This window comes from Dendrobates tinctorius, unplaced genomic scaffold (genome assembly GCF_039654945.1).
Source record: "Dendrobates tinctorius isolate UK_male_01 unplaced genomic scaffold, ASM3965494v1 ptg000235l, whole genome shotgun sequence".
In the NCBI taxonomy this organism is placed as follows: domain Eukaryota; kingdom Metazoa; phylum Chordata; class Amphibia; order Anura; family Dendrobatidae; genus Dendrobates; species Dendrobates tinctorius.
In genome coordinates this window covers 1,068,012-1,084,452 of record NW_027361902.1, presented here as the reverse complement: position 1 = coordinate 1,084,452, position 16,441 = coordinate 1,068,012, and the positions used below count along the sequence as shown (strand labels likewise).

General features: G+C 45.1%; 1 protein-coding gene across 2 annotated transcripts in view; it reads right to left on the bottom strand.

Annotated features, from left to right (window-relative positions):
* Window positions 1–16,441, bottom strand: part of SLC39A4 (solute carrier family 39 member 4) — a 138,125-nt gene that overhangs the window by 108,554 nt on the left and 13,130 nt on the right. The window lies entirely within an intron of this gene.

Genomic DNA, 16,441 nt, shown 5'->3' with positions numbered 1-16,441 from the left:
ATGTTGTGTACCTTGTGCTGAGTACTGTCATTTTTCTTATAGTTTTACACTGATCCTATCGATAAAGGTTGTAAAGGACCCCCTGCGTCTGCCTCAGTGCATCGATAGGAAAGAGTTTAGCTGTCAACTCGCTTTTCTTAAGCACAAAGCTGAGGGTGCCAGAACAGTACATAAGTTCATCCAAGGACATGCATCAATGTTTTGGCACAGATACAGGTAATAAGAACTTTTAGCACCTCTTCTGACCATATGTCCTGGGACAGTAGTGTCCTCTCTGTAGTTCCCCAGTAATTAGTATATGAGCAACATGAATCACCACCTGGCTACATGATAGCAGTCAAGAGTACCTTTCCCTGAAATGCTCAATTGTTTGAGAGAAAGTATAGTTTCAAGATGCAGCAGGGGAACGGAGACAAGACTAGTCCAGCATCACCCCTGCTGGCTTCTCTCAGCACCACCCCAGGAAACTGACAGGTGTCCTGCCATGGGACAGATTCATGAATCACTGGTAGCAGTGCTGGAAAAACGTATCCCGTGCCAGCCTGGTCTCGTCTCCACCACGCGGTCTTTATTAACTATAACTTCTGTGAAAAACCGGAGCAATGCAGCAAAATGTTTATCTGGCTGCAATCATGTAACCGTGCTCCAATTCATGATGCTTGATGATTGTGAAGCAAGAATCAGATGATAAGTTCCCTTTAAGAAGCAAGAAACAGTGAGCCTTCGTAAGATTCACTAGCAAACCATGAACCTGCTTAACAGTCACCCAAATGATGAATCTACCCAAGACTCAGCCAAATAATGAATCTGCCCAACTCTCACCCAAATAATGAATCTACCCAAGACTCACCCAAATAATGAATCTGCCCAAGACTCACCCAAATAATGAATCTACCCAAGACTCACCCAAATAATGAATCTGCCCAAGACTCAGCCAAATAATGAATCTACCCAAGACTCATCCAAATAATGAATCTACCCAACTCTCACCCAAATAATGAATCTACCCAAGACTCACCCAAATAATGAATCTGCCCAAGACTCGCCCAAATAATGAATCTGCCCAAGACTCACCCAAATAATGAATCTGCCCAAGACTCAGCCAAATAATGAATCTGCCCAAGACTCATCCAAATAATGAATCTGCCCAACTCTCACCCAAATAATGAATCTACCCAAGACTCACCCAAATAATGAATCTACCCAAGACTCACCCAAATAATGAATCTGCCCAAGACTCACCCAAATAATGAATCTACCCAAGACTCAGCCAAATAATGAATCTACCCAAGACTCAGCCAAATAATGAATCTGCCCAAGACTCAGCCAAATAATGAATCTACCCAAGACTCACCCAAATAATGAATCTACCCAAGACTCACCCAAATAATGAATCTGCCCAAGACTCAGCCAAATAATGAATCTACCCAAGACTCAGCCAAATAATGAATCTACCCAAGACTCAGCCAAATAATGAATCTACCCAAGACTCAGCCAAATAATGAATCTGCCCAAGACTCAGCCAAATAATGAATCTACCCAAGACTCAGCCAAATAATGAATCTACCCAAGACTCACCCAAATAATGAATCTGCCCAAGACTCACCCAAATAATGAATCTGCCCAAGACTCAGCCAAATAATGAATCTACCCAAGACTCAGCCAAATAATGAATCTGCCCAACTCTCACCCAAATAATGAATCTGCTCAAGACTCAGCCAAATAATGAATCTGCTCAAGACTCACCCGAATAATGAATCTGTCCAAGACTCACCCAAATAATGAATCTGTCCAAGACTCACCCAAATAATGAATCTGCCCAAGACTCACCCAAATAATGAATCTGCCCAAGACTCACCCAAATAATGAATCTGCCCAAGACTCAGCCAAATAATGAATCTACCCAAGACTCACCCAAATAATGAATCTGCCCAACTCTCACCCAAATAATGAATCTGCTCAAGACTCAGCCAAATAATGAATCTACCCAAGACTCACCCAAATAATGAATCTGTCCAAGACTCACCCAAATAATGAATCTACCCAAGACTCACCCAAATAATGAATCTACCCAAGACTCACCCAAATAATGAATCTGCCCAAGACTCACCCAAATAATGAATCTGTCCAAGACTCACCCAAATAATGAATCTACCCAAGACTCACCCAAATAATGAATCTGCCCAAGACTCACCCAAATAATGAATCTGCCCAAGACTCAGCCAAATAATGAATCTACCCAAGACTCACCCAAATAATGAATCTGCCCAACTCTCACCCAAATAATGAATCTGCTCAAGACTCACCCAAATAATGAATCTACCCAAGACTCACCCAAATAATGAATCTGCCCAAGACTCACCCAAATAATGAATCTGCCCAAGACTCAGCCAAATAATGAATCTACCCAAGACTCACCCAAATAATGAATCTGCCCAACTCTCACCCAAATAATGAATCTGCTCAAGACTCAGCCAAATAATGAATCTGCTCAAGACTCACCCGAATAATGAATCTGTCCAAGACTCACCCAAATAATGAATCTGCCCAAGACTCAGCCAAATAATGAATCTACCCAAGACTCACCCAAATAATGAATCTGCCCAAGACTCACCCAAATAATGAATCTGCCCAAGACTCACCCAAATAATGAATCTGCCCAAGACTCACCCAAATAATGAATCTACCCAAGACTCACCCAAATAATGAATCTGTCCAAGACTCACCCAAATAATGAATCTACCCAAGACTCACCCAAATAATGAATCTACCCAAGACTCACCCAAATAATGAATCTGCCCAAGACTCACCCAAATAATGAATCTGCCCAAGACTCACCCAAATAATGAATCTGCCCAAGACTCACCCAAATAATGAATCTGCCCAAGACTCACCCAAATAATGAATCTGCCCAAGACTCACCCAAATAATGAATCTACCCAAGACTCACCCAAATAATGAATCTGCCCAAGACTCACCCGAATAATGAATCTGCCCAAGACTCACCCAAATAATGAATCTACCCAAGACTCACCCAAATAATGAATCTACCCAAGACTCAGCCAAATAATGAATCTGCCCAAGACTCACCCAAATAATGAATCTGCCCAAGACTCACCCAAATAATGAATCTGCCCAAGACTCACCCAAATAATGAATCTGCCCAAGACTCACCCAAATAATGAATCTGCCCAAGACTCACCGAAATAATGAATCTACCCAAGACTCACCCAAATAATGAATCTGCCCAAGACTCACCCAAATAATGAATCTACCCAAGACTCACCCAAATAATGAATCTGCCCAAGACTCACCCGAATAATGAATCTGCCCAAGACTCACCCAAATAATGAATCTGCCCAAAACTCACCCAAATAATGAATCTGCCCAAGACTCACCCAAATAATGAATCTGTCCAAGACTCACCCAAATAATGAATCTACCCAAGACTCACCCAAATAATGAATCTGTCCAACTCTCACCCAAATAATGAATCTGCTCAAGACTCACCCAAATAATGAATCTGCCCAAGACTCACCCAAATAATGAATCTGTCCAACTCTCACCCGAATAATGAATCTGCCCAAAACTCACCCAAATAATGAATCTGCCCAAGACTCACCCAAATAATGAGTCAAATATAGTGTGGCACTACCGCAGGGTGCGCAAGTAGGTTACCCAGACCAAAGTGAATAATAAAGTAACTTGGCACTCAACTGAATAATCCTTTGCAAATTAGATTTATTTTATAATTTATTGCAGTCCTGGAAACGTTTCGGCCTATTATCGGCCTTCCTCAGTCTGCTATATCAAAGTACAAAATATATACAGAAGAAAATTATAACAGGTCCTCATACAAATAATATACAATGTTGTACAAACATATTAATTAATAATCTTGATGTAGATCACAGGTGATATAATCATATAGTGGTATCTGCATTGTATACAGAACCATGTTTATCACAATATTGAGAGAGGAGAACCAGGTGAAAAAGAAAGACAAAGTTGAAATAAAATTGAAATAAAAGAGAGAGGGGACATACCCGACTGCTATCGCGAAATACTAATCCGGTACCCAAGTAAGGATTCCTGTGGAGATCTATGGTGAATCAGGTGAATGGTTATGGTGGTAAAATATCTACTGATGGTGATATCAATAGGTGAATGTTGTGGTCATACCTACTTCAGAATGTCATGTTGATCTAAATGGTATCTCCTATTATTATAAGAATAGATAAAGTGATTTAAATGCCTGGGAAAAGATAAAAAACAAAAAGAAAAAAAAAATAAAAATAAAAATTGTGTAATGATTTATTTTTATCTCGCAAGGATGAGTAAAAAATGAGTGGATATAGTCAGATTTTATACCTTGCAAAATACTCCAAATACTCCGCCCTGTAATACTCTGCCCTGTAATACTCTGCCCTGTAATACTCTGCCCTGTAATACTCTGCCCTGTAATACTCTGCCCTGTAATACTCTGCCCTGTAATACTCCGCCCTGTAATACTCCGCCCTGTAATACTCCGCCCTGTAATACTCCGCCCTGTAATACTCTGCCCTGTAATATTCTGCCCTGTAATATTCTGCCCTGTAATATTCTGCCCTGTAATACTCTGCCCTGTAATACTCTGCCCTGTAATACTCTGCCCTGTAATACTCTGCCCTGTAATACTCTGCCCTGTAATACTCTGCCCTGTAATATTCTGCCCTGTAATATTCTGCCCTGTAATATTCTGCCCTGTAATATTCTGCCCTGTAATACTCCGCCCTGTAATACTCTGCCCTGTAATACTCTGCCCTGTAATACTCTGCCCTGTAATACTCTGCCCTGTAATATTCTGCCCTGTAATATTCTGCCCTGTAATACTCCGCCCTGTAATACTCCGCCCTGTAATACTCCGCCCTGTAATACTCTGCCCTGTAATACTCCACCCAGTAAGACTCTGCCCTGTAATCAGGGCCGGCCCGAACGTATAGGCGAACTAGGCGGCCGCCTAGGGCGCCGACCCAAAGGGGGCGCCAGAGAAAAAATAGAAAAAATTATAAAAAATCTTTTCAAAAGGCAAAAAGTTTTAGGGATGGAAAGAAAAGTGTACATATTTATGGGCAAATATGACGCAAGAGAGGTTGATTGGGTTGGCAACAATTTCGATAGAATCTGAAGTTGCTAAACAAATTAATCTCGGTGACTTAGTGTCATCCTTTTAAAAAAAAAAAGGCAAGGAAACAAAAATTTTAATTACCTATGGTCGTTTTTCTTTTGTGTTATTGATTACTTTGTATATATTTGTCCTATACAACTTCTCAGAAGATTAAAGAGTTAGGAGAGAGTTAATTAATCATTGTTGTTGTGGTTTATTTTGCTCCTAAATTTATATCCCAAGTTTTCATCTACTGCCAAGAATAGTAGGGGCGCAACAAAATAGTTTCGCCTATGGCGCCGTAATCTCTCGGGCCAGCCCTGCCTGTAATCTACACTCTGTAATACTCCGACCTGTAATAGTCTGCCCAAAATACTCTGCCTTGTAATATTCTGACCTGTAATACACCACCCTGTAATAATCTGCCTTGTAATACTTCACCCTCTAATACTCCGCCCTGTAATCTACACTCTGTAATTTTATGCCCTGTAATAGTCTGCCCAAAATGCTCTGCCTTGTAATACTTTGCCCCACAATACCCCATCTTGTAATAATCTTGTCATGATCCAGCGTGGATCTGACAATTTAAATGGATAAGTGAACTTTTTTTCCTTTGGCTAGGCGCCAAAGTGATGTGATTGCCCCCGGTGGCCATTAGAATTATTACACGTGGTGTTGTTCATTCTGGGTTGCCCCAGTGGTGGTGAGCAGTAGTGCACTGTAGTTTCTTTGGTTTAATGTGCACTTAATTACAAATCAGGTGTTAGGCTCTATAAAAGGGAGCCAGGTGGGTTCAATCACTGTTGGTGATATTGATTGTGTGTTAGTCTTTCACAAGGAAGCCTGGGTGAAGGAAGGAGCTGAACATGAGTCCTGCGCAGCCCAGCCAGAGGGGACGAGTGACAGCTATGTGGTCTGCAAGAAGGGCTGGCATGGCGTGGTGGAGTCACAGTTTATGGTGTCGGCAGGAAGTGCTTGCATGGCTTGGTGGAGTGACGACTATGGAGAGAGTTGCACTCAGCATGTGGGACTTGGTTGCTGAGAGCTGGATTCAAGCATGCTGGACTTTTTGGGCAGGAGCTGAACTCATCTTTGGGACTCTGTTACTGGACTGCTGCAATTGGTGGTGGACTCTGCTCCAAGGCTGCACTATGGTGAAGGATCCAGTTATGGTGATGGATCTGGGTGGAGGAGAAGATGCACACAGGTGGTGGGCTCTGTTGCTAGGAGCGTACGCAACAGAGCAAAGCTAAGTAGTGTTTCCCTTGTATTGTCATTTTCCCTCATGTGTGTTTAGTGCAGTGGTGGGATTAGTTTCCACACCGACCAATTCCCTAGTGAGGGTTTAGGTCAGGGCGAGCTAGGGTTTTTAGGTTCCTGTGCGTCGCCCGGTGCGGAACCGGCATAGGGAACGTTAGGAGTGCAGGGACACTGGCTCAGGGGAGTACAGGAGGTCTCCACTTCCCTATTCCCTATCACAGGGCCCACCATTGCTAATGTTTCCCAGGTTCCCCTTTATTATTTAAATTCGCCTTACTGGAGGCGGGGTTTCCAGACTTGTATATACGTGTAATGTCTAAACTCGCCAGTTGGAGGCGGTGTATCCAGCTGCACGTGTTTATTATTTAAATTCGCCCCACTGGAGGCGGTGTATCCAGGGTCACGTGCGTCACATGGGTTCGCCTTGCGGTACTCGCTGCGTCCAGACACACGTGACCGTGACAAATCTGCCCTGTAATACTCCATCTATAATACTCTGTCCTGTTATCCTCCACCCTGTAATACTCTGTCCTGTTATACTCCGCCCTGTAATACTCTGTCCTGTTATACTCCGCCCTGTAATACTCTGTCCTGTTATACTCCGCCCTGTAATACTCCGCCCTGTAATACTCCGCCCTGTAATACTCCGCCCTGTAATACTCCGCCCTGTAATACTCCGCCCTGTAATACTCCACCCTGTAATACTCCACCCTGTAATACTCCGCCCTGTAATACTCCGCCCTGTAATACTCTGTCCTGTAATACTCCGCCCTGTTATACTCTGTCCTGTTATACTCTGTCCTGTTATACTCTGTCCTGTTATACTCTGTCCTGTTATACTCTGTCCTGTTATACTCTGTCCTGTTATACTCTGTCCTGTTATACTCTGTCCTGTTATACTCCGCCCTGTAATACTCTGTCCTGTTATCCTCCACCCTGTAATACTCCGCCCTGTAATACTCTGTCCTGTAATACTCCGCCCTGTAATACTCCGCCCTGTAATACTCCGCCCTGTAATACTCCGCCCTGTAATACTCCACCCTGTAATACTCCGCCCTGTAATACTCCGCCCTGTAATACTCCGCCCTGTAATACTCTGTCCTGTTATACTCTGTCCTGTTATACTCCGCCCTGTAATACTCTGTCCTGTTATACTCCGCCCTGTAATACTCTGTCCTGTTATACTCCGCCCTGTAATACTCCGCCCTGTAATACTCCACCCTGTAATACTCCACCCTGTAATACTCCACCCTGTAATACTCCGCCCTGTAATACTCCGCCCTGTAATACTCCGCCCTGTAATACTCCGCCCTGTAATACTCTGTCCTGTAATACTCTGTCCTGTAATACTCTGTCCTGTTATACTCTGTCCTGTTATACTCCGCCCTGTAATACTCCGCCCTGTAATACTCCGCCCTGTAATACTCCGCCCTGTAATACTCCGCCCTGTAGTACTCCGCCCTGTAATACTCTGTCCTGTAATACTCTGTCCTGTAATACTCTGTCCTGTAATACTCCGCCCTGTAATACTCCGCCCTGTAATACTCCGCCCAGTAATACTCCGCCCTGTAATACTCTGTCCTGTTATACTCTGTCCTGTTATACTCCGCCCTGTTATACTCCGCCCTGTAATACTCCGCCCTGTAATACTCCGCCCTGTAATACTCTGTCCTGTTATTCTCTGTCCTGTTATACTCTGTCCTGTTATACTCCGCCCTGTAATACTCCGCCCTGTAATACTCCGCCCTGTAATACTCCGCCCTGTAATACTCCGCCCTGTAATACTCTGTCCTGTTATACTCTGTCCTGTTATACTCCGCCCTGTAATACTCTGTCCTGTAATACTCCGCCCTGTAATACTCTGTCCTGTTATACTCTGTCCTGTTATACTCTGTCCTGTTATACTCTGTCCTGTTATACTCCGCCCTGTAATACTCCGCCCTGTAATACTCCGCCCTGTAATACTCCGCCCTGTAATACTCCGCCCTGTAATACTCTGTCCTGTTATACTCTGTCCTGTTATACTCTGTCCTGTTATACTCCGCCCTGTAATACTCTGTCCTGTTATCCTCCGCCCTGTAATACTCCGCCCTGTAATACTCTGTCCTGTTATCCTCCACCCTGTAATACTCCGCCCTGTAATACTCTGTCCTGTTATCCTCCGCCCTGTAATACTCCGCCCTGTAATACTCTGTCCTGTTATCCTCCACCCTGTTATCCTCCACCCTGTAATACTCCGCCCTGTAATACTCTGTCCTGTTATCCTCCACCCTGTAATACTCCGCCCTGTAATACTCCGCCCTGTAATACTCCGCCCTGTAATACTCCGCCCTGTAATACTCCGCCCTGTAATACTCCGCCCTGTAATACTCCGCCCTGTAATACTCTGTCCTGTTATACTCTGTCCTGTTATACTCCGCCCTGTAATACTCTGTCCTGTTATACTCCGCCCTGTAATACTCCGCCCTGTAATACTCCACCCTGTAATACTCTGTCCTGTAATACTCTGTCCTGTAATACTCTGTCCTGTTATACTCTGTCCTGTTATACTCTGTCCTGTTATACTCCGCCCTGTTATACTCCGCCCTGTAATACTCTGTCCTGTTATACTCTGTCCTGTTATACTCTGTCCTGTTATACTCCGCCCTGTAATACTCTGTCCTGTTATACTCCGCCCTGTAATACTCCACCCTGTAATACTCTGTCCTGTAATACTCTGTCCTGTAATACTCTGTCCTGTTATACTCCGCCCTGTAATACTCCGCCCTGTAATACTCCGCCCTGTAATACTCTGTCCTGTAATACTCCGCCCTGTAATACTCTGTCCTGTTATACTCTGTCCTGTTATACTCCGCCCTGTAATACTCCGCCCTGTAATACTCCGCCCTGTAATACTCTGTCCTGTTATACTCCGCCCTGTAATACTCTGTCCTGTTATACTCCGCCCTGTAATACTCTGTCCTGTTATACTCCGCCCTGTAATACTCCGCCCTGTAATACTCCACCCTGTAATACTCCACCCTGTAATACTCCACCCTGTAATACTCCGCCCTGTAATACTCCGCCCTGTAATACTCCGCCCTGTAATACTCTGTCCTGTAATACTCCGCCCTGTAATACTCTGTCCTGTTATACTCTGTCCTGTTATACTCCGCCCTGTAATACTCCGCCCTGTAATACTCCGCCCTGTAATACTCCGCCCTGTAATACTCCGCCCTGTAGTACTCCGCCCTGTAATACTCTGTCCTGTAATACTCTGTCCTGTAATACTCTGTCCTGTAATACTCCGCCCTGTAATACTCCGCCCTGTAATACTCCGCCCAGTAATACTCCGCCCTGTAATACTCTGTCCTGTTATACTCTGTCCTGTTATACTCTGTCCTGTTATACTCCGCCCTGTTATACTCCGCCCTGTAATACTCCGCCCTGTAATACTCCGCCCTGTAATACTCTGTCCTGTTATTCTCTGTCCTGTTATACTCTGTCCTGTTATACTCCGCCCTGTAATACTCCGCCCTGTAATACTCCGCCCTGTAATACTCTGTCCTGTTATACTCTGTCCTGTTATACTCTGTCCTGTAATACTCCGCCCTGTTATACTCTGTCCTGTTATACTCTGTCCTGTTATACTCTGTCCTGTTATACTCTGTCCTGTTATACTCTGTCCTGTTATACTCTGTCCTGTTATACTCCGCCCTGTAATACTCCGCCCTGTAATACTCCGCCCTGTAATACTCCGCCCTGTAATACTCCGCCCTGTAGTACTCCGCCCTGTAATACTCTGTCCTGTAATACTCTGTCCTGTAATACTCTGTCCTGTAATACTCCGCCCTGTAATACTCCGCCCTGTAATACTCCGCCCAGTAATACTCCGCCCTGTAATACTCTGTCCTGTTATACTCTGTCCTGTTATACTCCGCCCTGTTATACTCCGCCCTGTAATACTCCGCCCTGTAATACTCCGCCCTGTAATACTCTGTCCTGTTATTCTCTGTCCTGTTATACTCTGTCCTGTTATACTCCGCCCTGTAATACTCCGCCCTGTAATACTCCGCCCTGTAATACTCTGTCCTGTTATACTCTGTCCTGTTATACTCTGTCCTGTAATACTCCGCCCTGTTATACTCTGTCCTGTTATACTCTGTCCTGTTATACTCTGTCCTGTTATACTCTGTCCTGTTATACTCTGTCCTGTTATACTCTGTCCTGTTATACTCTGTCCTGTTATACTCTGTCCTGTTATACTCTGTCCTGTTATACTCCGCCCTGTAATACTCTGTCCTGTTATCCTCCACCCTGTAATACTCCGCCCTGTAATACTCTGTCCTGTAATACTCCGCCCTGTAATACTCCGCCCTGTAATACTCCGCCCTGTAATACTCCGCCCTGTAATACTCCACCCTGTAATACTCCGCCCTGTAATACTCCGCCCTGTAATACTCCGCCCTGTAATACTCTGTCCTGTTATACTCTGTCCTGTTATACTCCGCCCTGTAATACTCTGTCCTGTTATACTCCGCCCTGTAATACTCTGTCCTGTTATACTCCGCCCTGTAATACTCCGCCCTGTAATACTCCACCCTGTAATACTCCACCCTGTAATACTCCACCCTGTAATACTCCGCCCTGTAATACTCCGCCCTGTAATACTCCGCCCTGTAATACTCTGTCCTGTAATACTCCGCCCTGTAATACTCTGTCCTGTTATACTCTGTCCTGTTATACTCCGCCCTGTAATACTCCGCCCTGTAATACTCCGCCCTGTAATACTCCGCCCTGTAATACTCCGCCCTGTAATACTCCGCCCTGTAATACTCCGCCCTGTAGTACTCCGCCCTGTAATACTCTGTCCTGTTATCCTCCACCCTGTAATACTCCGCCCTGTAATACTCTGTCCTGTTATCCTCCGCCCTGTAATACTCCGCCCTGTAATACTCTGTCCTGTTATCCTCCACCCTGTAATACTCCGCCCTGTAATACTCTGTCCTGTTATCCTCCACCCTGTAATACTCCGCCCTGTAATACTCCGCCCTGTAATACTCCGCCCTGTAATACTCCGCCCTGTAATACTCCGCCCTGTAATACTCCGCCCTGTAATACTCCGCCCTGTAATACTCCGCCCTGTAATACTCTGTCCTGTTATACTCTGTCCTGTTATACTCCGCCCTGTAATACTCTGTCCTGTTATACTCCGCCCTGTAATACTCCGCCCTGTAATACTCCACCCTGTAATACTCTGTCCTGTAATACTCTGTCCTGTTATACTCTGTCCTGTTATACTCTGTCCTGTTATACTCCGCCCTGTTATACTCCGCCCTGTAATACTCTGTCCTGTTATACTCTGTCCTGTTATACTCTGTCCTGTTATACTCCGCCCTGTAATACTCTGTCCTGTTATACTCCGCCCTGTAATACTCCACCCTGTAATACTCTGTCCTGTAATACTCTGTCCTGTAATACTCTGTCCTGTTATACTCCGCCCTGTAATACTCCGCCCTGTAATACTCCGCCCTGTAATACTCCGCCCTGTAATACTCCGCCCTGTAATACTCCGCCCTGTAATACTCTGTCCTGTTATACTCTGTCCTGTTATACTCTGTCCTGTTATACTCCGCCCTGTAATACTCTGTCCTGTTATACTCCGCCCTGTAATACTCCACCCTGTAATACTCTGTCCTGTAATACTCTGTCCTGTTATACTCTGTCCTGTTATACTCTGTCCTGTTATACTCCGCCCTGTAATACTCCGCCCTGTAATACTCTGTCCTGTTATACTCTGTCCTGTTATACTCTGTCCTGTTATACTCTGTCCTGTTATACTCTGTCCTGTTATACTCCGCCCTGTAATACTCCACCCTGTAATACTCTGTCCTGTAATACTCCGCCCTGTAATACTCCGCCCTGTAATACTCTGTCCTGTTATACTCTGTCCTGTTATACTCCGCCCTGTAATACTCCGCCCTGTAATACTCCGCCCTGTAATACTCTGTCCTGTTATACTCTGTCCTGTTATACTCTGTCCTGTTATACTCTGTCCTGTTATACTCTGTCCTGTTATACTCCGCCCTGTTATACTCCGCCCTGTAATACTCCGCCCTGTAATACTCCGCCCTGTAATACTCCACCCTGTAATACTCTGTCCTGTAATACTCTGTCCTGTTATACTCTGTCCTGTTATACTCTGTCCTGTTATACTCCGCCCTGTTATACTCCGCCCTGTAATACTCTGTCCTGTTATACTCTGTCCTGTTATACTCTGTCCTGTTATACTCCGCCCTGTAATACTCTGTCCTGTTATACTCCGCCCTGTAATACTCCACCCTGTAATACTCTGTCCTGTAATACTCTGTCCTGTAATACTCTGTCCTGTTATACTCCGCCCTGTAATACTCCGCCCTGTAATACTCCGCCCTGTAATACTCCGCCCTGTAATACTCCGCCCTGTAATACTCCGCCCTGTAATACTCTGTCCTGTTATACTCTGTCCTGTTATACTCTGTCCTGTTATACTCCGCCCTGTAATACTCTGTCCTGTTATACTCCGCCCTGTAATACTCCGCCCTGTAATACTCTGTCCTGTAATACTCTGTCCTGTAATACTCTGTCCTGTAATACTCTGTCCTGTTATACTCTGTCCTGTTATACTCTGTCCTGTTATACTCCGCCCTGTAATACTCCGCCCTGTAATACTCTGTCCTGTTATACTCTGTCCTGTTATACTCTGTCCTGTTATACTCTGTCCTGTTATACTCTGTCCTGTTATACTCCGCCCTGTAATACTCCACCCTGTAATACTCTGTCCTGTAATACTCCGCCCTGTAATACTCCGCCCTGTAATACTCTGTCCTGTTATACTCTGTCCTGTTATACTCCGCCCTGTAATACTCCGCCCTGTAATACTCCGCCCTGTAATACTCTGTCCTGTTATACTCTGTCCTGTTATACTCTGTCCTGTTATACTCCGCCCTGTAATACTCCGCCCTGTAATACTCCGCCCTGTAATACTCTGTCCTGTAATACTCCGCCCTGTAATACTCTGTCCTGTTATACTCTGTCCTGTTATACTCTGTCCTGTTATACTCCGCCTTGTAATACTCCGTCCTGTTATACTCCGCCCTGTAATACTCTGTCCTGTTATACTCCGCCCTGTAATACTCCACCCTGTAATACTCCGCCCTGTAATACTCCGCCCTGTAATACTCCGCCCTGTAATACTCTGTCCTGTTATACTCTGTCCTGTTATACTCTGTCCTGTTATACTCCGCCCTGTAATACTCCGTCCTGTTATACTCCGTCCTGTTATACTCTGTCCTGTTATACTCCGCCCTGTAATACTCCGTCCTGTTATACTCCGCCCTGTAATACTCTGTCCTGTAATACTCCGCCCTGTAATACTCTGTCCTGTTATACTCTGTCCTGTTATACTCTGTCCTGTTATACTCTGTCCTGTTATACTCTGTCCTGTTATACTCCGCCCTGTAATACTCCGCCCTGTAATACTCTGTCCTGTTATACTCCGCCCTGTAATATTCTGCCCTGTAATATTCTGCCCTGTAATATTCTGCCATGTAATACTCCGCCCTGTAATACTCCGCCCTGTAATACTCCGCCCTGTAATACTCCGCCCTGTAATACTCTGCCCTGTAATACTCTGCCCTGTAATACTCTGCCCTGTAATACTCTGCCCTGTAATACTCTGCCCTGTAATACTCTGCCCTGTAATACTCTGCCCTGTAATACTCTGTCCTGTAATACTCCGCCCTGTTATACTCTGTCCTGTTATACTCTGTCCTGTTATACTCCGCCCTGTAATACTCCGTCCTGTTATACTCCGCCCTGTAATACTCTGTCCTGTTATACTCCGCCCTGTAATACTCCGCCCTGTAATACTCCGCCCTGTAATACTCCGCCCTGTAATACTCCGCCCTGTAATACTCTGTCCTGTTATACTCTGTCCTGTTATACTCTGTCCTGTTATACTCTGTCCTGTTATACTCCGCCCTGTAATACTCCGTCCTGTTATACTCCGCCCTGTAATACTCTGTCCTGTTATACTCCGCCCTGTAATACTCCACCCTGTAATACTCCGCCCTGTAATACTCTGTCCTGTAATACTCCGCCCTGTAATACTCTGTCCTGTTATACTCTGTCCTGTTATACTCTGTCCTGTTATACTCTGTCCTGTTATACTCTGTCCTGTTATACTCTGTCCTGTTATACTCTGTCCTGTTATACTCCGCCCTGTAATACTCCGCCCTGTAATACTCTGTCCTGTTATACTCCGCCCTGTAATATTCTGCCCTGTAATATTCTGCCCTGTAATATTCTGCCATGTAATACTCCGCCCTGTAATACTCCGCCCTGTAATACTCCGCCCTGTAATACTCCGCCCTGTAATACTCTGCCCTGTAATACTCTGCCCTGTAATACTCTGCCCTGTAATACTCTGCCCTGTAATACTCCGCCCTGTAATACTCCGCCCTGTAATACTCCGCCCTGTAATACTCCACCCTGTAATACTCCACCCTGTAATACTCCGCCCTGTAATACTCCGTCCTGTAATACTCTGTCCTGTTATACTCTGTCCTGTTATACTCCGTCCTGTTATACTCCGTCCTGTTATACTCCGCCCTGTAATACTCTGTCCTGTTATACTCCGCCCTGTAATACTCTGTCCTGTTATACTCCGCCCTGTAATACTCCACCCTGTAATACTCCGCCCTGTAATACTCCGCCCTGTAATACTCCGCCCTGTAATACTCTGTCCTGTTATACTCTGTCCTGTTATACTCTGTCCTGTTATACTCTGTCCTGTTATACTCTGTCCTGTTATACTCTGTCCTGTTATACTCTGTCCTGTTATACTCTGTCCTGTTATACTCCGCCCTGTAATACTCCGCCCTGTAATACTCTGTCCTGTTATACTCCGCCCTGTAATATTCTGTCCTGTTATACTCCGCCCTGTAATACTCCGCCCTGTAATACTCTGTCCTGTTATCCTCCACCCTGTAATACTCCGCCATTTAATACTTCACTCCACCATATCACCATTCTTTAATGTCGGTCATCACATTATTATGAGATCCTAATCTTACATAGTTCACTAACGCGCAAAAGAGTAACAATGTTTAGACTTCTGACTCTCAGGCTCCACATCCCACCATCCACTGCTTAGAATGTGAGACAGACCACCATCACCTTATAGACAATCATGTTGGCCATGTCAGACATAAATTTGACTTGCAGAAACAGGAGCTTCTCAGAAAATTAGAATACCATCAAAAAGTGAATTTCTTTCAGTTCTTCACTACAGACAGTGACTCTCCTCTATTCTATAGAGCCATTACACAGAGTGATCTACCTCACGGGTTTATTTCTGGTAATTAGAGTTGAGCGAAACGGGTTGAAAAATTTCAAAAGTCGCCGACTTTTGGCAAAGTCGGGTTTCATGAAACGAAACCCGACCCTAGGATGAGGTCGGCCACGAGGTCGGCGACTTACGCGCCAAAGTCGCGTTTCAAAAGTTTGTTTTGCGCTCTTTTTCAGCCAATCAGGATCCACGGACATGTGGGCAACGTGATGACATAGGCACGGGTCACCACCATCTTTCAGAAGGGCATGCAAGTGATTGGCTTGCTTTGGTGGGCGTCACAGGGGGTATAAAAGGGCGTGCACGCCGACCGCCATCTTACTTCTGCCGATCTTAGCATAGGGAGAGGTTGCTGCTGCTGATTCTGTAGGGAGAGCGTTAGGCAGGGAAGAAGACCAAAAAACTGCTTCTGCTGCTAGCGATTGTGCCTGTACAACACACCAGTCACTGTGTGTGCAGTGCAAGGGGAGGCTATATAGTGGTGTATCAGTGGTGTTGGTTGTTGGGCTGCCTTCTAAGGCTTCCTGACATTCCTGCATTGCTGTTTCCCCACTGCTCTGCAATGCAAACTGCTTTTTTAAAAGCAATCCCAATTTTTTTTTTTGTCCTGCTGAGGTACTGAGCGTGCATGTTTTCACACCATACAGCGGTGTACGCTCCTCACA